The sequence below is a fragment of the Coenobita brevimanus genome, chromosome 72 (assembly GCF_032717465.1).
Source record: "Coenobita brevimanus isolate Jiangsu-jjx chromosome 72, ASM3271746v2, whole genome shotgun sequence".
Classification (NCBI taxonomy): domain Eukaryota; kingdom Metazoa; phylum Arthropoda; class Malacostraca; order Decapoda; family Coenobitidae; genus Coenobita; species Coenobita brevimanus.
The window spans coordinates 6,589,290-6,610,998 of NC_137025.1; the positions used below are offsets into that span (position 1 = coordinate 6,589,290).

Here is a 21,709-nt window from a genome sequence, read left to right on the forward strand (position 1 = left end):
TCATCACCAACATCACAATCATCGGGTTATTTGCTGATCATCAAAAAACGTGATAAATCTTGCAACCATCCACAATGTCCAAATTAAGTCTCATATTATTACATGTCTAATTACTTACTTTCATATAACAATTCTTTCTACGTCATAGCCGATATCTATGGCGATTCCACCTGTATAGCACATATGCCCTGTATATCAAAAGCGATGACCAAGAAGGAGCGGATGACATCGGGAATGCCACTTGCTTCTGTCAGTTTATCCACGGAAGAAGAAGAAGAATATACACTGATACACACAAAACTGCTACGATACATACTATACAAATGACGAATTACTTATGTCCTTACACACACACACACACACACACACACACACAATTCTTTTGTATCTCCCCAACGACAATTTTTCCAAACATGGACAAAATTTTTCCATTCTCTCTCTCTCTCTCTCTCTCTCTCTCTCACACATCCACTACACAAAGCCACGCAGCCGCCCCACACAATACACACAAATCAACAAGCAAATCTGGAATTTACTACCCGCGCCCCTATCATTATTGCCAACTGCCCCCGCTCACTTACAGTAATCTGCCAACACCGCAAACAACACTGACTTAACAACACACAAAAACCATGGATCACTTGCAAACCCAGAATATATTAACCCATTTTTCTGTCATACATAACTGCTTCTGTTTTTGGATCCCTCCCACTCCATGTACTAGTGGAAAAGAGGGATGACGACGACGACGACGACGATGATGATGATTATGATGATGATGATGATGATGATGATGATGATGATGATGATGATGATGATGATGACGGCGACTAGTAATAAAGAAAAACGACAGAATCTCAAATACACAAATACATCCACATGGTCAGGAAGATATGGTGTTGGAGAGGGAAGCCTTTACGCAGTAGCACGATGTAACCAAAATCGTCCCTGGATTCCCTCTCTATTTCCCGAATGGGGGATGGTGGACAGCAGGCGAAAGACATCTTCAGCCTGTAGTCTAGCACCAGGTTCATAAACAGAACAACATGGGGCACCAACAAGATATATTAGTCTTACTTACAGCTTGGCTTCTGCCTAACAGTCAGCTCGAATAATCCAATCCTACTTGCAAAACACAAACAATACTGTCCTACAAACAAAGCAAGCATAAGCACGGTACTATCCACCTTATAATTCCAATACACACACCTCACCTCCAACCTAGTCTTACCTAAACTCAACCCATTGACTATAATGACATATTTTCCATTTTCTTCTTCCTACCAACACCAATATAATGCACTATAGGATGGGTCAATCGTAGTGCAGAATTTAGTGGAGACGGGTACCAACTATTTCACTACGCCAGATCTCCAATGATTATTATAACATGGTAGAAGCGACAATAAAACTGAAAACAGTCATCGTATTGAAGGGCTTTATTACGCAGTACTGAAAGGGTTCATTACTCGATCTCACTTATAAAACCAGCTAACCTGATAACCTGGCCTGATATAAATCCCTCACCCCCTTCACCTCAACTTATGTCCAAATGTTGTCAGGTTGGAGTGATGATTTGACCAGTAATCAAGGAGACTCAGTTACTGTCTGATAAACTCCTCGAATTTCATGCAACTACGACCTAGCATCCATGTTTGGGAGTAACCTAGTTCCGTCAGATGAAAACAAGTCGACTACCCTACAACCCCCTCACCCACCATACGAGGTCACAGCGGGCACCACCACCACAAGGGAATTAACATAATGACAGTGGGCGTGCCTCATTACTACCTGCTTACACTAATTAATGGTCGCCCAGGTGTGTCATTACCGGATCAGGTGAGGTACGGTGCTGAGGGCACACAGGGGGAGGGAAGGAAGAAAGAGGGGGAGGAGGAGAGGGCAGACAGAGGGGAAGGGGAGAGGGAAATGAGCACATAGTGGGAAGGGAACGGGAAGAGAGAGAAAGGAAGATGGAAAAAAGGGGGAAGGGAAAGATGAAAGGGAAGGTGGGTAAGAATGCGAAAGATAGGAAAGTTGGGGAAAAGGCGAGAGCGGTGAAAATGACGAAAAGGAAAGAAAGATGGGATGAATGAAAAGGAAGAGGATGTGGCGGAAGGGGAGATGGAAGACGGAGGGGAACGTTGGAAAAGGAAAGTACGAATGAGAGAGGAGGAAAGGCGGGGAATCTGAGGGAAAACGAAACTGGGGGAGAGGGTGGGGAGGGTGGGCAGGAGACTGAGAATCTGAGAGGGTCGAAGGTACGAGTGGAAATGGAAATGAGAGAGAGAGAGGGTAAAAGAAGTGAAGGAGGGGCAGAGGGAGAAGAGGAAGAGGGAGGAGGAAGTGAAGGAGGAACAGTCTGAGAGAAACACTGGAAGGCAGACAAAGTTTGGGGGAGGAGGGGGGGTGGCAAATGGGAGACGGCATACTAGGGTATATGTAGAGGGGAACGGAGAGAAACATAAGAGAAACTAGGAAAAGAGTAAGGGTGATAAGATGAAAAGAGAAAAATAAAAGGGAAGCTGGAAGGGAGGGAAAAGAGGAGCGCGGAAGTGTAGGAAATAAGGTGAGAATGGTCAGCGAAGAGGGAGAAAAGTGGAAGCATGGAATAAGAAGAGAGTGAGAGGAAAGGAATGAGGGAGAGAGAAGAGTGACATGGAATGGGAATGAAACGAAGGGTGAGATGTCGTCAAAGAAAGGGAAAGAAGAGGAATAAGGTAATTTGGAAAGAGGAACGGGCAGGAGGGTGGAAACAAGGAATGGAATGAAAAGAAAGGGAAAGCAGATAATACAAAGTGAAACAAAAATAAAGAGAACGAGCGATGAATGGAAGGCAGGAGCAAACAACACGAGAGAGAGAGAAAGCAAGTAAAGAGGGAAGGAAGGACACAGGCAGGGAGAGGATGAAAGAGAGAGGGAATGAAAAAAGAATAACATGTAAGAAAGAGTCGGAAATAACAAATCAAGAACACTTTCAAACTAACCCTCATAGGTAAACGATAAATGGTGAGTGTTCAATCGGGTCGCGTGTCTGAGAAGGAAAGCAGTTATGAAACATTCGCCAGGACTACGATATGCAGCCCTCCCTTTACAAATCAAAGTTCCTGTTCCACTTCTAGGTACGAACAGACCTATAAATGGAAAATGGATCTTATTTGTAAAGCCACGGTTGCATGTTGTACTCTGGGGAAATGGCTACAGCAGACACGTGAACAAAATGGGCTGCAAATTCCTGTTCCACGCTCATAACTGCTCTATGAAAAGGAACTGGCTCGGCCTGGAGAACCAAATCTGTCAAAATCAGCTTCCAAATCGAACGCTCGTGCTAGTCTAAACTCAAGACACCTATTTATCACTATTATCATCATCATCATCATCATCATCATCATCATCACCACCACCATTATAATTCCATGGGGTGGGTAAGATCAAGAGGCAGAAAAAAGGAAAATACAAAGCGCAAGAACAATACATCCTCTTATTTAACGTCAAGAATTACCAGAACTCCTCCAAAGAACCAGGTTACGCTTACAGTATACAGAGAAAAATGCTGACTTTTTTTTTCCGGAAAAACAATATAAATAGTACAAACACAGCATTACTTCAGCTAGCAGTTTTACGCAGAAAGCTGGAAAAGGTACAAAATACCGCAATATTGTGTGTGTGTGTGTGTGTGTGTGTGTGTGTGTGTGTGTGTGTGTGTGTGTGTGTGTGTGTGAGAGAGAGAGAGAGAGAGACACACACACACACACACACACACACACACACACACACACACACAGAAAGAGAATCACAAAAGTAATCTCCGAAATGGGTAAATGTTAAAGGAAGTCATGCAAAGCAACTGCAAAACACACAAAAAAGTAGTGAAAAAACGTGAAAAGTAATGAAAAGATAAAAAATAAAGTTGAATAAGAAGGGATTTAGGTGGCGTGTTGACCTCTTTGTGGGATTAGACTTGGGGTTATTGACAGCTGTGGCGGATCTTGTGGAGCGATTCTGTGTGTGTGTGTGTGTGTGTGTGTGTGTGTGTGTGTGTGTGTGTGTGTGTGTGTGTGTACTGAATCCTTTATTTCTACCCATCTTTGTTATACACCTGCAACTACACTGGATCAATACATCTATCACTATCAACTGACTTATTTCACCTGTCCTGCACGCGCGCACACACACACACACACACACACACACACACACACACACACACACACACACACACACACACAAAATAACTTGGAGATTTCGTCGCGTCCCTTCCTCAGCGATTTATTTTCCACACTGCATCTTTTTAACTTCTTATACGTTACTGAGGCAAATTATGTCGGTACTTGAAACATATAAACGAAAATCATGAAGACAGTGGTAGGCGGGGGCACTCACCATCCACTCACCCAATGTAGGATTAGATGATGATGATGATATACAGCCTAAATCGCTAACAAAACGGCTCCACGAAGTTTTGTCCTATGCCACACACTACATTCTTCTGTATATCCCACATTATTTTGCCTTCTCACTTCATTTTCTCCGTCTTCATTTCTCTTCCTCTTTCCATACGCCTCTCACCGCCACTTTACTATCATCCTTTCTCTATTATTTACCCATTTCTTTCGAGAACTATGCATGGAGGGAAAAGGATGAGAGTAAAAGGGGAGGGAATGTACGACAGAAGGGGTAAGGATGGCAAAATGAGGACAGAAATAAGACTAAGTGAAGGGTCAAAGGGGAGGAAAAGACAAGACGAAACAAAACAAAACAAAATGTCAGGCTGGGTGATGGCGTGAGGTAGGCAGGTAAGAGGCACTGATCTTAATAGAAATGCAGAGGGAGAGGGAGAAATGCAGAGGGAGAAGGAAAGAAGAAATGAGAAAATGGAAAGGTGAAAGAAGAGAGAGAGAGAGAGGGGGAGGGGGGAGAATGCTGATGAGAGAAAATGAAGGCATTTAGGAAGGCAGGTAAGGGACACAAATGAAGGAAAACTTAGGAAGCAGGAAAAAAAAAAAATTAAGAGGTAGGAGGCGAAAGAAGAGATGACGTGAGGCGGAAGGAAGGCGTGAGGCAAGTGAAATAATGGAGAACAGTGAGGGAAGGAAAGAAAGCGAGAAGGAAGAAGGAAGGAGGTGACAGATGGAAAATGAGATAATGAGAAGAGGGAGACGTGAAAGATGAAAGAAAAAAGTGAGAGGCGTTAGGCAGGTAGGTAAGAGGAAAGGAATGGGAGAGGGTGAAGGAAGGAATATAAGAAAAGATGGAGAAGAGAAAGATGTAAATGTTGACAGAGGAGGGAAAAAATATGATGAGCAGAGGTCAGGCACGTAGGTGACATTAATAGGGGAAGAAATGATGGCCGGAGAATGGAAAGAAATGAAACAAAGAAAGGGAAACGACACGAGAAGGGGGAGGTGGAAGAAAGGGAAAAAATGAGAAGATGGAGAGACGAAAGAAGACAAAAGAAAAAAGCACTTGATGAGAGGAGGTGAGGCAGGCAGGTAAGAAACACTAATGAGGGAACCGGCACACCTGCACTGTCCACCTTGTCTTGTTTTTTCTTTTTTTTACTGCTTTTGGCTACCTTGTTATCTCCCTCTCTCTGTCACTGTCTTATCACTCAGTGGTTTGGGATTTTCTTTTTAATAGTTCCACATTCATAAACATACTCTTGGCTTAAGTTCCTCAGTGTGATGACATCTTGTTTATGTTCTTGCTATCTCCAGACGATTTTATAGAACTTGAAAATCTCCTGTATTGATAGGGTTAATGACAGCTGTTATCTCACACCTCGTGTTCGAAAAGTCATTAATCTGAGTAAAATCGTCTGAAGGAAACAAAAATAATAAAAAAATGTCATCTAAGTGAAGTGATTTAAGGCGCCGTCTCACCAAGGCCGGAACCAGACATTCTAACGCGAATTGTCCGATTATGTACGTCATAAGTATTGCAGGAATAAGACACCTCGTTTCACTGCGTCACATTCTGACCATAATGCTTCTCGCCGTTACCTGCATCATGTCTAACAGTGAGAAACGGATTGGTCAGAATGTGACCCAGTGAAATGAGGTGTCCTTATTCCAACATTACTCCCAACGTACATAATCAGACAATCCGCATCAAAATAAGTCTGGTTCCAGCCTTGGTGTGGCGGCGCCCTGACTCCCTTCAATATAATGACGTCTTTTCTACCTTAATTTTGCATCCTCCAGATCATTGTGTGAAACTCAGCAGTGAATTTTATAAAAGATGGGTTTGAAACGGTGGTCAGCATCCCCTTGTGCAAGAAAAATGCTTCTTAAGGCGAACAAAATCGCCTGGAGGTAATAAGAATAAACTAAGAGATTATTGTGGTGAAAACAGCAGACGGTAACCATCAGAGTGGCTAGCAAAATGGATCATACATCATTCATTCATCATTCAAGTATTGGAGTTTCTCCGTCCAAGACAGTAATATACATAAATGTGCTTCATTTTCGTTAACCCTGAAAACCCAAAATTATCTACCTATCCAGCCATCTATCTATCCATCAACACGCCTATCTATCTATTTATCTATCTATCTAAATTTATATTTATGTATTTATTTTATTCTGTCTGAGGCCGGTCATTTTACTCAGTGTAGGAGATACCGGTCGGGTTGAAGGGAAAATAGTCCAAGCAAACCATGCACAGAGGCAACCAAGCAAACCAGGATGAAGTGGTGAGCTGATAATGTCTCTATAATTATTCATACCAAATTATATACCTTACACTTACTAACTCAGCAGTATAATAACAACTTGTCTCTCCCACTAAACAAGCAATTTCCTCGTGGGGCCAATCGCAACTGCCAACCAATTGACGTGTAGGGGATAATGAGACCCCAAGATACCTTCCTTTACATAATCACCGGATCCCGCCGCAGGTAGAGAAAACTGACCAATAGGGGCGCTCACTCATTCATGCCCAGATTTTGTATTCATCATGGTTCTTAAGCTATTCTGTCAGGTAAACATATCTACACAACAGTTAACCATTATCACAGATCATTTTGTTTTTCGTATTTCCATTTTGTTATTCACACTGTTTTGATTACGAAGAATTTAGAACCTGCATGGACCCACACATATATAAACAGTCCTATACACAGCTGAAGAACGTTTGTAAATATGGACCCAGCCCTTTACGTTGACCAATGGGCGGCCAGGTTCATTCATGCCCCCGCCAGGTGGTTTGTGACGTCATGCTCCGCTGGTACATAGGTTGAGGGGGACGAAGAGGAAGAGGGAGGGGAAAGGCCAGAAAGTAGGGAGGGAGAGGGGGTGGACAGAAGGAACGGGAAGGAAGTAGGGGGAGGGGAATGGGAAGGACGTAGAGGGAGGGGAATGAGGAGGACGTAGACGTAGAGGGAGGGGAATGGGAAGGAGAGACGCACAATGAAGTGGTGAGGGGAAAGAGTGGAAGAGTGAGAGGGGTGGAAACGGAGGTGGATGGGAAAGGGGTGGGAAATGGTGAGATGGAGTGGGTGGAAGAAAGTAAAGAGAAACGAGTGAAAAGTGGGGAAGAGATGTGAACGAGAGAAGACAGGAGAGGTCGGGAAGTAGAGAGGAAGGGAAGAAAGTTTGCAGAATGAGAAGAAAAAGGGTGGTTGAAGGGGACAAGAGGGTTTGGGAGGGAGATGAGAGGGGGGGAGGAAGGGAGCGAAAAAAAAAAAAGGGGGGGAAGGAAGAGAGTAGAAAATGAAAAAGGACAGTGAAGGAGTAGTGGGGTCGGAAAGAATGGGGACAAAACGATGAGGAAGGGAGGAAGGGAATGGGATGACAACACGAGAGGAGAGGGTGTGACAGAATGGAGGGAGGTTGAGAATGAGAGGCAACAGAAGAGGTAGGCCATATGAGAGTTGCCAGTAGTGTTAATGAAACCGAGAACTACCAAGTTTGTGGTACAGAGCAATTAAAAATATCATAGAATTAGTACTATGAAGAGTGGAATGACTAGTGGATGCAAGATTACTAGATTATGTAATCCCTTCACTACAAGAGGTCTCTCCTAAACTTATTACAATCGTCTAGCTATATCAAGGATGCAATAAACAGACGTCACTGTGGTGTAAGAGTATAAAAGGATGTGATGAGTTAGAAAATTCGGTTAGCAAAGAAAAAATTTACTTATATACATATACGGGGAGGTAATCAAGCACAAGAAAAGAAAAGAAACACTTCATTTATCTTTCGGAGGGCTAAGAATTAACAAGTTGCTTATACACCTACATGATTAAGTTAAACATTTTACTAAGAAAATGAAGACAAAGCTTTATCTGTACTTTCTTTTCGAAGCTCAATAAAATCGTCTAGAGGTAGCAATAATTACATATATAATGACGATGACGGTGATGATGATGACGATGATGATGATGACTAATATCCACTTTCTCTAATTTTCCGTCCTTCGTGTCCCCCGCATATTTCTTTGAGCTTTACAGTAGTTTACCGACTGACCTACTGGTTGTGGTGGCGGCAAAACAACACAATAGCCTCACCACATCCACCCCACACTCAAGGAAGCAGGTGGGTGAGGGGTAATGAGGAAGACGAGGGAAGGTAGGGACGGGTGGAAGGGAAGGGGGGAGTAAGAAGTGAGGGCCTGGAATTGAAAGGACGGGAAATGGAAAGCACAGGAAGGAAAGGGAATTAGATAGAATGGAAATTATGGGAAAGAAGAAAAGTGAAAGGGAGGGAAGGAAGAGTGGAAACGAAGAAGGTGGCGAGGGAAGATAAGTGAGGGAACAAATGAAAGTACACTACATGACAGGAAGAAATGATAGGGAAGGGAAGATGATGGAATGGAATGGGATGGGATGGGATGGGATGGGATGGGATGGGATGGAATGGAATGGAATGGGATGGGATGGAAACGAAGGAAAGGGATGGGGAAGAAAGGAACGAGAAGAGAAGGGAAGCTAGGGAAAAAAGGAAAAGTAGGGGAGGTGATGGCAAGGGAAGGAGTTGAAATTGATAATGGGTAATAAGCAACGGGTTTAGGAAGAGAAGGAAAGGGGAGGGGTACGGTAAAGTTGGGGGTTGGGGTAATTTGGAAGGGAAAGGGAAGGGGGACGAGGTCAAAGTAAGAAGGGGAAAACATGTCGTTGGCAAAGATCACCTCAATTATAGTCACTAATAACCCCTCCATACTAACCTGCAATTGGTCCTGTGTGTGTGTGTGTGTGTGTGTGTGTGTGTGTGTGTGTGTGTGTGTGTGTGTGTGTGTGTGTGTGTGTTTTGATGGGGGATCATTTACACATGCATTTAACACTTTATTTTCTGAACTACTGACTCGCTGCCTCTAAAGTTTTGCCAGGTTCATTATGCATTAAATTCCACTCAACACTGAATTCTGAGGGTACACTTGAGGCTCGCACTATACTCTTTTTACTCTAACTTGGCTGAAACTTCCCATCTCTACATTTTGAACGCTGGAGTGTAAAAGCAGACTGGCACTAGATTAAGATACTAGTCACAAAGAAGTGCAATGAAAAGGATGGAACGGTAGTACAGTCTTTTTCTGCCATTGGGCCAAGTTAAGGTGAAACAACTATAGTGCGTTTATTATCTCCGTGGATGGACAGGTGGTGGTGGGGGAGGATCAATTATAGTATAGGCATAGGAGAGTCAGTCAGCCTTCAGTTCTTCCTTCCACCTGCCCCCTCCTCCCTCTCTCCCTCCCTGTCTGCCTTCTGTCTCCCTTTCCTCTTCCTGCCACGCCTATTATGTGACGGTTACCAGTAATTACAACCACAAAGAACACAACACCTGCACCAACAACAACAACTGGAACACCAAGGATACATCATCATCATCATCACCATCATCATCACCACCACCACCTATTTCCCACTGTTACAAATTATATAAGCAAGATCTAGAGCAAGAAGACGAATATTTTATCAGCAAAAAATCATAATCACGATCACCAACATCAGCTTAACTATTTATCTGCCATTCCAAAATTTCATCCATCCATCCATCACACAATCAATTACTACCATTTTCCATCAGTATCGTAGGGGTCAAGAGCAAGTCACTCAGCCCAATACTACTATTATTTGGAATTTCGAAGGTGACACCAATTTTCGCTGGGCACTCTAATAACGTTTCATATATTCTCTTGTAACTTTATAATCTCTTCACTACAAGGTATTTCGTCTGGCAGTAGCAAGAATGAGAGAGAGAGAGAGAGAGAGAGAGAGAGAGAGAGAGAGAGAGAGAGAGAGAGAGAGAGAGAGAGAGAGGGGGGCTGATGAAAACAACATCCGCTCTCGTTTCGCAAGTCGTGGAGGTAGACATAATAATAATCTGGCTCGCGTCCCCATTTGGTAAGTGTTAGTATCGAGACAACCAATTCACTTGTGTGTGTGTGTGTGTGTGTGTGTGTGTGTGTGTGTGTGTGTGTGTGTGTGTGTGTGTGTGTGTGTGTGTGTGTTAATCTGTTCTTCCTGGTTGTTACTGGAGAATTCGTAACCAGGTAATACCATCAAGGAAGCAGGCTGGTCATGCTGGTCACCTGTCCTTAATTGTACTGTACTGGATTAAGGAAGAGGCCTACCATGGTGCCGCTACTCCTCGAACGGTGTCATCGTTTACCATTATATATTTTTAGACTATTTCATTCAGCTTTGGAGAGACTTTTCGATCTGGAAGGGTAAGATACAGCCTGCAAAAACCCCTTCAGTACGAGAGATTTTCTATGCTGAATAAAACTGTATGGAGGTAGCACGATAAAAATGATATAAGACGTCACTGCACCGAAAGAGTTAAAAAACAAATCTTTATCAATAAATGTTGAAACGCTCCGTATATCAAACATTAAGCATTCCCATCACCATCATCATCATCGTCATCATCATTATTATCATCACTAGTCATCATCATTACATTTGTCACCATCATCATTACCATCATCATCATCATCTTCACCATCAACATCGTTACCATCATCATAATCGCTATTATCATCACCTTTACCATTAACATCCTTATCTTCACCACCACCATCATTACCATCATCATCATCATCATCATCATCATCATCACCGTCCTCATCATTACCTCTCTAACCAACACTTGCCACAATCACATCACTGACGTCTGAATATAAACTAGGCTATCTCGGCTTAATCACTGCACCAGACATTAAATGCATCATCATTACAATTTCTCACAAGCTTCATGATCCCTTGTATGGTCAACCTTGCACTGACGAAATTGCTCCGCACTAATTCTAAGCAAATTTCTCATCAACATGCCTATGATTCGCGATGAAATGTATGCTAATTGCCAGAAATATGAAGAAGACTATGTTCATTTCACTCTAACCTGACCTAAAAATATCAAATCTGTTCCTAAAGCTGGGTGGTAGCATATTAATACTGGAATATCATGAGTAAGGAAGCGATATACAAATAATGCTCAGCCGTAGCACTGTCATCCTGCCACTGAGCTTTCCTGCATACCGTAAAAGATAGCTCAGGTGAAAGAGTGAACAGCTGGAATCCTTCTTTTTGCACTTCCGTAAGAATGGCACGATCCACTCGCACAAGATTTTATTTATAAGAAGCATCATATTTTATAGGGCAAAAGGTGTGTGTATGGGGGGGGGGGTTGTGTTATAGGGGAAGGGGAAAGGAGGGTATATCTGGGATCTCCATTCTAATCTGAGTGAAGCAGCCAGCAAGATCAAACAGCCTAGCTCTGTTGTAAATGTGGGAATCGGGGTTAGGATAATGATTATAATGTATTAATTAGATACCCAGATTTTATCGCCATGTATCAGAAACAGTGATCAAAAATCAAATCCTACTTCACCGCATTCAACGAAATAACGAACTAGTCTCCAAGCAGAACGTAATCAGAAGCCAATCTGAAAGTCTCTCTTAAGGTGAACAAAATCTTCTGGATATAATAATAATAATAATAATAATAATAATAATAATGTCACAGTACTGAAGGGGTTACAAGTTTCGATTCTATCACAACACAACAGGGGTGGAAAATTCAAATCGTAATGTCTAACACCCACATATATCGTGCACTAATCCCGTGGCAGAATCCAGTTACAAGCCGTCACCTAAGCTGTACAACTCGTTAGGAGATAAGACAGAAGGAATAAAATAAAACAGACATGTATAAAACTGTCTGTAGAAAGCGCAAATAAGGTACAGACGTCACCACAACACGATGCATCTGAAACTGGGGTTGAAAAAAGTTCATTATCAATGGCCCGAAATACATCACCCAATAAACCTTTTACTAATATCATGGCAGCAAACTACAAAGACCAAAATCACCTCGAGATAGCATGAGTAAAACATAAAGGCGTCACCGTATGAAAGGAATGTGGATGTTCAGATTCTCTCAAAACATATGTGTTACTGGTCGAAATATCAAATGAAAAGGAACGCCACTCATATACATTCACAGTTAGGCTAATCCTTGTGGCAGAATAACGTCAGAAAGTTACATAGAATAAAAAGTTCACCTTACTGAATAGATAAAGATATTCAAATTCTACCACACTGTATTATAGAGGCTTGGTGGAAAATCAAATGCTAATCAATGTCGGCCAAATAAATCCTGCACTAATCCCACTGCCAGAATCCGGTCAGGAAGTCAACGTGGGGGTCAGCGTGGTCACCGTTGCACGCGAGCACTGCGGCCGGTTGTGTGCAATTGCCAATTCTCAATTACACACGCAATTGAACCCGGGGGAGAGCAGCTTAGCCGATTAAAATAACTACAGTGGGGGCGACAAAGGCTGATTTATATCTTGTTAATCTGCCCTCACGAGCACAATTAGCCCCGGGGATTTACTCAATATTTAAAGGGATTAATGAGTGCCGCGGTAATGATGTGGGGGAGAGGGGAGAGAAGGGAGATAAGGATGGAGAGGGGAAGAGAGATGAGGGAGGGGAGGGAAAGACTGGAGAGGAAAGAGGAACAGAAGCGAAAGGATGGAGTATGGGAGGTTGGGATGAAAGCAATGCTACTCGAAAAATGAGAAGGAATATATGTTATGTATGGAGAGAGAGAGAGAGAGAGAGAGAGAGAGAGAGAGAGAGAGAGAGAGAGAGAGAGAGAGAGAGAGAGGTGAGTATGCGAGAAAATATAAAGCAGAAAGTAACAGATAACAGAAGGAAAGATGAAAAGAAAATACGGGGAAAACCCACAGTAAATCGAGAAAGAAAGAAGGAACACAGAAAGTAACACAGAAAAAGTAATACAGAAAAGAAAAAATTAATAGAGAAAAGAAATGTAACAGAAATGAAAAAGAAATGTAACAGGGAAAAGAAAATGTAATACAGAAAAAAGTAACGAAGAAAAGAAAAACAAAGGAAAAATAACATAGAAGAGAATGTGACAGAGAAAAGAAAAATGAATAGAGAAAAGACAAAGTAATAGAGAAAAGAAAGGGTTAGAGCGTGAAGGAAGGGAGGGGTGTGGGAAACGCGGTAAAGGCAGGGTAAAGTGATATATTACATTATGGATTGAGAAACACTCGCTTTTGTACACGTGTGTGACTGATGTCAAGGAGGAGGGAGGGGAGGGGAGGAGAGGGTATTATGAAAGGAAGGAGAAATGTGAAGTGAGACAAACTGGTAAAGAAAATGGGAAGGATGATGATTAGGAAAGATAGGAGGAATGGAAAACGATAATGAAGAGGAAAGAAGAGAAATGAAAATCGGAGAGGGACGGAGGAAGAATAATCACTAAGAATGGCCTCCCCTCAGTTGCATATAAACGCCTGGAAGTAACAAGAATCACACTAAAGAGGTTAAGTGGGTGAAATGCAGAGGAAGGAATTCTTCCTCTAATAAAGAGGACGAGTATAATCGTTTTCCTACCTGTCCAATACCATTCTTCCGTTTACATTACCCAAACCTAACATTTGGATATAAGACTATAGCACTTGTAAACTCGTTATCCTCTTACACGTAAACATTCCTCCTCGCCCCTTCCATAATCTTTTCCTTCAACATTAGCTCATTCACCACAGGTACACAATGCAACTGAATCGGCTGTCATCACTATTCGACCTCATTAAAAATCGCTTATTTACCCCATTATCATCTCCATGTTTCTCGTTTTTGCTTCAGCTGTGGTTCGTCTCATATCTTTCTATCCCTTTTGTTCACTTCCGCCACTATAATCAGGTATACCATTCAATATCTTTTATATCTACTCTCCAACACCACCACCGCCTCCAACCTCAAACCAACACAACCCCCCCTCTACAACACTTCACTTTTAAATCCGCACCATGTCCCTTCCTTACCTTCTAGTACACCTTTTCACTTCTAGTCTCTCGCACAACTCTCATGTCTACCATACACTCACTCCTAGTCTCCTCTACACCATCATCTTTAACATACATCCCACCAACCTCAGCCTAACCACATCCACACCTTCTCCTAGTATGAGCTCCTTGGCTTCTAAATCTTATCACACCCTAATCCCCTCTTCCGGTATATCACTTTCCCCTCCTCTACACTACATCCGCCTATCCTCTAACCCTTCCTTTATTTTTTTTCTGCACCAACCAGTTCACCAGCCTTCACTACGCCATCCCAGTCAGAAGTACACCCAGGCTGCACTGCACTTTCCCCTCCTCTACACTACATTCGCCTATCCTCTAACCCTTCCTTTATTTTCTTTCTGCACCAACCAGTTCACCACCCTTCACTAAGCCATCCCAGTCAGAAGTAAGTACACCCAGGCTGCACTGCTCTTCTCATTCTCAACTAAACCATTCCCATTCTGTACCTTAAAAACCCCCTCCACCGCTTCAACCTTTACCCCTTCACTTCACCACCTGTCACATCCCTATCCCTACTCTGCCCTACACAACCTTCGCCCTTACGACCCAAACCCTCTATCTCCTAAACTCCATTCCTTATTTACAAAACCTGACTTCACATCATCCATCAGTAAAACAGCTACACATAACAAACAGCCAACACACTAACCTCCTTCCTTGACACGAAACCCTCTTCTCTAACTTCCAGAGCAAAAGCTGATACAAACACCACACACTAATGTCACCTCTCCTCATTATCATACCCCTCCCTCATTCCTCTCAACTAACCATCACATCAACCCAAAGCAACGGAGCTACAGTCATCCCACACTAATGTCTCGTCTCCTCCTTGCTGCACTGCTACATCCTTCCTGTCCATAGACTACTATTCCATCCTGTTCATATCTCGTCTCCTCCCTGTTACAAGCATGTCTCCTTCCTCTTAACAGACCACTATTCCATCCCCTTCGGCAAATAAAAAGGGTACAAACGCCCCCCTCAATAAGCTTTTTCTATCCACTTTACCAACATCCAACCTCTGTGCCATCAACAAACCACCATTCCATCCCAATCGGCAACGTAGTTACATACATTTCATATAAATGCTTCCTCTCTTTCCTAACACCTCTTTCTTCTCAATCCTCTCCTTATCACATTACTAGCATCTCACTCTAATGCCTCCTCTCTTTCCTAACACACTGCCTCTTTCTTCTCAATCTTGTCCTTATCACATCCCTACCTGCTACTTAACACGAACTGCCACTCCATTCCACCTGACACCGACCAAGCTACAAACACCTATACTTAGCTCTCCTCTCGCCTCTTCTTCCCTCCCTCCCTGGCACTTTCCTGCCCCCACTCCCCGCCCTTTCATCACCTCAGCAACAAGAGAGAAGTCGTTGTGTAATCCGGTGTAATCCACAGTAACAAGGTGAGGGAGGGGCCAGGCAACGGGAAGTCTCACACCACTAACATTATACCGCTCCGGAAGTCAAATATACAAGAGGGTACAGAGGAAATGTATGTAGGTAGAACACACACACACACACACACACACACACACACACACACACACACACACACACAGACGAATTAGTAGCATAAAGTCGTCCTAAAAACCTACTCTCCCTACAAACAGTCGATTTTATTCGTGCTAAGAGAGACTCCTACGAATGATGGAGACACAAATTCATCCAACCAACCCTCAGTAAACCATCTCTAAAAGTGCTCAACAATAAACCAATCCCTATTTCATACTTGATTGTAATTCTAATCAAACTACCCCTTTCAATTCGATGACTGTTATCTAGGTTCCTCCAGACGATTTTATTCCGCTTTAAAATCTTTCCTCTCCATCCCTATCTAAGTAGTCCCTTCTATACCCATTCCCCTTCCTCCAACCCAACTTTCAATAACTTTAACATAAAAATCCTTCCTTTCCAGCCATCTCCCCTCTCCTACCCATTCCCCTCCCCACCCCTACACACATTCCCCTTCCCTTCCCTAAACATGCTCCCCTTCCCCCTCACTCAATCACATTCACTCTCTCTTCCCTTCCCTATCCTTCTTCCACCCCATCCTCCTTCCCTTCCCTGCCCATTCTCCCTCTCTGAACCCCACCCAACCATCCTGTCACAGTCACACGCGACGAGCATCACCATCCAGCCAACATTTTACGTGATCTTCAGTCAATCCGGCGATAAATGTCCGACTCCACACGAACGCCAGAAATGCGGGTGTGGGTAGGAGGGCGGGCGCCTGAATACTATTATGGAACGAATTTATTAATAACTACTCACGAATCTGGCTGACCTTTTTTTTTTTTTTTTAATATATATAATATGTAACACCCACAAACGAACCTACCTGACATTATTTCTTATTTAATATATAACAGAATATATTTATGAAGCATGACTCTCGAACTACTCTATTTTTTTAAACACTTTGGTATTTTACTATGGCTAATGCTAGACGCCTGGTGGTCTACTGGTATGGTTTTAGACGCCTTGTAATATTGTGGTCAAGCATTCCAGTCACAGTGACGGCCGTGCTTTACACGCAACGGTTCAAGCCTATCTGTGGTGAGTGAAGGTTATTCTTTAAAGGAAAATGCTGCCAGGGATGCAGTCCCAATTTTGGACGCTGCTCCACAGCATCAGGCTCCTACACCCTGGTGTGGGGGATATGGAACTTGCTGTTACGGCTCTCAAAACCAGATTCTTTCGCTTTGCTAACAGAAATGCAAGCAGGGAGTGAGATAACGACTTAAATGTTGGTTCTCAACCATCTAGCCGGATACATTACTCGCACAAATGGTTCGACAACTATCAGCTGTTCCGGCTAATTGCGGTAAAGTGGCGTTAACTGCCTCCAGGCGCTTGAAGGCACTAACGAATCAGGCGGTGGTGGTGGTGATGGGGGGGGGAGAGTGCTCAGGATTTTCCTCACGTATATACCAGGAAAACCGCAATAATAAAAAGTCGGGAGAAATACGGACTCTCTCTCTCTCTCTCTCTCTCTCTCTCTCTCTCTCTCTCTCTCTCTCTCTCTCTCTTTCCACGACAATTCACACACGCCCTCATATATTCCACAAAGTTCCAGTGTAATCCTTGTAGAAACAGCTACGTATTTATCTATTTAGTTACTTTTACGTATCTGACTCTGGGCGTTGATTACACGGTCTTCCTGTACACCAGTCTTCCTGTGCATCACCAACAGACGCCACATACGCCTTCCCAGGTCACTGCTTGGGCGCTAACACCAACCCGTCCATACCGAAACAGTGGCTGGTGAAACATCTTTAGCGTGTGTGTGTGTGTGTGTGTGTGTGTGTGTGTGTGTGTGTGTGTGTGTGTGTGTGTGTGTGTGTGTGTGTGTGTGTGTGTGTGTGTGTGTGTGTGTGTGTGTGTGTGTGTGTGTGTGTGTGTGTGTGTGTGTGTGTGTGTGTGTGTGTGTGTGTGTGTGTGTGTGTGTGTGTGTGTGTGTTACGGAAGATCAGACAATACAGTTTTAACAAAATTCATAACGTTAGGCTGTTCCTTACTTCGGCCGCGATCCATCTAAGATATGAAGATCAGCAATCAATTCCTCTACCACTTTACCACCACCTTGAGTAGACGGACACTCAGTACACCGCACACTTCCACTAGCTCTCTTACCTCGATATTGGCGTTTCCATTTGAACTTGTTCTCTCTCGTAATTTTCACCACGAGGGGTCACTTCATCCTTGGGTTTACATAAGTAACCTCATATATTTTCCATCAAGATCCTCCTGCCTTTTCGTTTATATTAGCACCAGCAGACAGACACTCGCAAACAGAAAAGAAACAGTAGCAGTAGCCAGACACCAAAATCCCAAGGGTAACGGGACATCATACAAATTTCGTGTTTTTCCATCATGGTCCACTCATTCTTTTCGGTAATTCGGAGAACGGGCAGCCAGATGACGTTAACTACTGGAGGGCATCTTTGGGCTCCAGGTGTGCATTATCCTCATAACCCCCCCCCCGCCGTGCACAGGTATGTAACAATCGGTATAACATGCGTGCTGTGTTACCCTAAATTTCTAACAGTTTAGATCGACGTTTCATCAGCCGGTCTTAATAACCAATGATCAAGGTATACTGCAGGCTTGATCCCCGTTATCCACACGGTTTGCCTGCAACGGATTACAGGAAATACTGTATAGAGGAAAGAAGATATTGACGTTATATGCCGTGGGACGCTGTGGTAAATCCAATGTGATCTAGGTTATATTTTACGTCCATCAACCATCTTGCTGGTACGGATACACTTGCGTATCTTATTCAGGTTATTGTTACGACTTTATTCAACAATGAGAAATCCTAACACTTAAAGGGTTAATTCTAGCCGCCATTAAACGACTTTATTCCAGTGAGAATATCTAGCACTCAGAGGGTTAAATTCTAACGGTGAAACCCAGATCAGCCGGGTGGTGACGACGACGACGACGATGATCAAGACGATAGTCCAGAATGAAAAGGGCAAATTGCGCTGCCAGATCGAATAAAAAAATGAATTCCATGTCCATGTATACGGCCTAACGTCAACAACGGAGAGAAATCACTAGGGGCAGTTCTTCGCACAATCTTCGATACAGTTTGCATGTTTGTGAGCATACCATCTTTTCTGTAATTTATCCGTTATTCATGTACACAGTTTCTAACCTTGTAACCATGAGGGGTCTCCTCAACCAACAACCAAAAAAAAAAAAAAAAGTAACATGTACTACGGGGGTATTCTTATGTCCCATGTACGCGTATTTTTTCTCATCGTCTACCAAATAATTTATTAAAAATTTAGAAGCAAACAACGAAAAACACATTTAAAACCAGTCCTACAACGCTTGGCGCTCTCTCTCTCTTTCTCTCTCTCTCTCTCACACACACACACAATAAATATATATATATATATATATAGTATGTGTGTGTGTGTGTGTGTGTGTGTGTGTGCAGGTTATAGGTGACTCACAAACTACTGAAAACCATCTAAGTGCAGGAAGAAAAGAATGAAATATGTCTTCGATTTCCTTTATGATCAGATATGCTGACGTAGTTTTTGCATACCGTAATTGTGTGTGTGTGTGTGTGTGTGTGTGTGTGTGTGTGTGTGTGTGTGTGTGTGTGTGTGTGTGTGTGTGTGTGTGTGTGTGTGTGTGTGTAACTATAACTTACCCTAAAATTGCATTCTCGCCATCTTAAATACTGAGTTGCGACAAGAGAATAGCGCTGGAATATGATGCTAGTCACGAGGAAGTGCCATGACAAGGATAAAAAGCCCAAGTATTGTTTTCTTTTGTCACTGAGCTACGTGAAATAAACTGCAAAGGGATGAGAACCTGGGTCACATTAAAGTAAAAACACTATACTAATAAAGCAATTACTAAAAGCCGTATCTAACCTTTGATGTTCCAAAATTTTCTCCTGAACATTAAAATTATTGTCAGATAAAAACACATATATATGACGTTCTCGGGGGTTGGGTCATGCATGCACGTAGCGGGGCGTTATGACTTTGAATGACGCCTCCCGGAATGTTGCATGACGCATTTACGCAACGATGGGAGTGACAACCGTGGTATGGGGGTGTCAAAAGATGGTGGCATGCTTCTGGCAATAATAGGACAGTGATATTTAGGACGACTGATGTGGCACGAGACGAATAGTTTGACACAGATTCTCTCTCTCTCTCTCTCAACACCCTGGCACACTACTTGCCTTCATACATCACGTCACCCCGGCACTGCACAACAAATACATTTTCCTCGTAAATTCGCAGCCATTCCTAACCATTCCTCGTAAATCATGTATCACCCCATTCTTACGCTCTCCCAACCCAACTCCCCCATCGACTACTTCCCCTCCCTCCCCATTTAACACATTTCTACTTCATTACCACCTACTCCCTTTCTCTGGCTCCATTTTTTATTCATTTACTTCCCCCTCATCCTGTATACTTGTTTCATTACTTTGTGTTCCTTCCTAATTTTTTCTCCTGTTCTTCCCATTCCATCTTCCTCCCACTTCCCTCTCAACTTACACCGCTGCCCATCCCTAGCGCTCCAATTCCCCCCCCCCCTCTCTCTCTCTCTCTCTCTCTACCTCTACCTCTATGTTCTCTTCTCCCTGTATCTCCCGTCCTAATTTCTCCCTCCATTTTTCACCACTCTCACTCGCTCTCCTAAACCTCGCAAACCCTCTCCCTCCTCCCCAGCCTGTTTCCCTCATCCACTACATTTCTTCTATTCCCAAATCTACCTCCACCTCCCCATTTTTCACCCCAAACCCCCTACCCCTCATGCTCTCCCCCTCTCTTTCTCTTTCTCCCTCTTTCTTTCCTCCAAGTGCTACCTTTCTTCTCTCCCCCCCTCTACCTCCACCTCCCTTCTCTCTCTCCCCACCCACCCTATCCCCGTATCTTCCCCTCTCTTCCTCCTCGTTCTACTCAAGTATCTTCCTCCCTCCCCCCAACCCCCTCACGTCTTCTCCCTATTTCCAAGACAGTTCAACTCTCTTCTAACCACCCCTCCCCATTATCTCTTTCTCCCCATCCATCCCATTCACTTCTATCCCCACATCCCTCTTCAATCTCTCCCTACCTATACGCCACCCCTCCATCTCCCCTTTCTTTCCCCCCCTCTCCCCGCGCCTCCATCTTCCCATTCTCCCCCCCTCTCCCCACCTCTTCTCCCTATTCCTGCGAACGGTCAATCCCGTGATGTATTAGATTATCCAAATATCGGGTCCAGGTCGTTCACCCCGGTAATTTCCCTTCCTCTACCGCACCAAGGAAGGCGAAGGGAGAGAGAAAGAGAGGGAGATATTAGAAGCAATGGGTGGCAGGAAGGGGAAGGGTGAGAGGGGGAAGATGGAAGAAGGGTAGGGGAGACGTGGAGAATGGGAGGTATGTGACAGATACGAGAAGAAAGACGGGAGTGTAAGGAAAAGGGAAGAGACAGGACGCAAAAGGGAGAGAGAGAGGGAGGGACGGTTAAGGAAGAGGATGGGGAAAGGTAGAAAAGAGTAGTAAAGAAGTGGTATAATCAGATTGGGGAGGGAAATGGATTTGACACACACACACACACACACACACACACACACACACACACACACACACACACAATCTTGCACGGTACTAGTATTCCTTCCCCCTTCCACTCGTCTCCTTCCACGGGCCGTCACCACTCCCTCTTCCCTCCTCCTCCTCCCCTTCCTCACCCCCCTGCTCCTCCGGGGGTGCGTGTGGTCAATAGAGTAATAGTGTAATATACAGGGGGGTGGACAAAGCTGTTAGGGGCAGCAATAGTAGTTACGTCGCGACCCACTTCCTGTCACACCCAAATTCTCTACTGTTTCACCGAAC

The 21,709-nt window shown here is 43.6% G+C and overlaps 1 protein-coding gene across 1 annotated transcript in view; it reads right to left on the bottom strand.

Annotated features, from left to right (window-relative positions):
* Ino80 (chromatin-remodeling ATPase INO80) overlaps positions 1–21,709 on the bottom strand; it is a 499,736-nt gene that overhangs the window by 279,194 nt on the left and 198,833 nt on the right. The gene's annotated exons all lie outside the window — the stretch shown is intronic.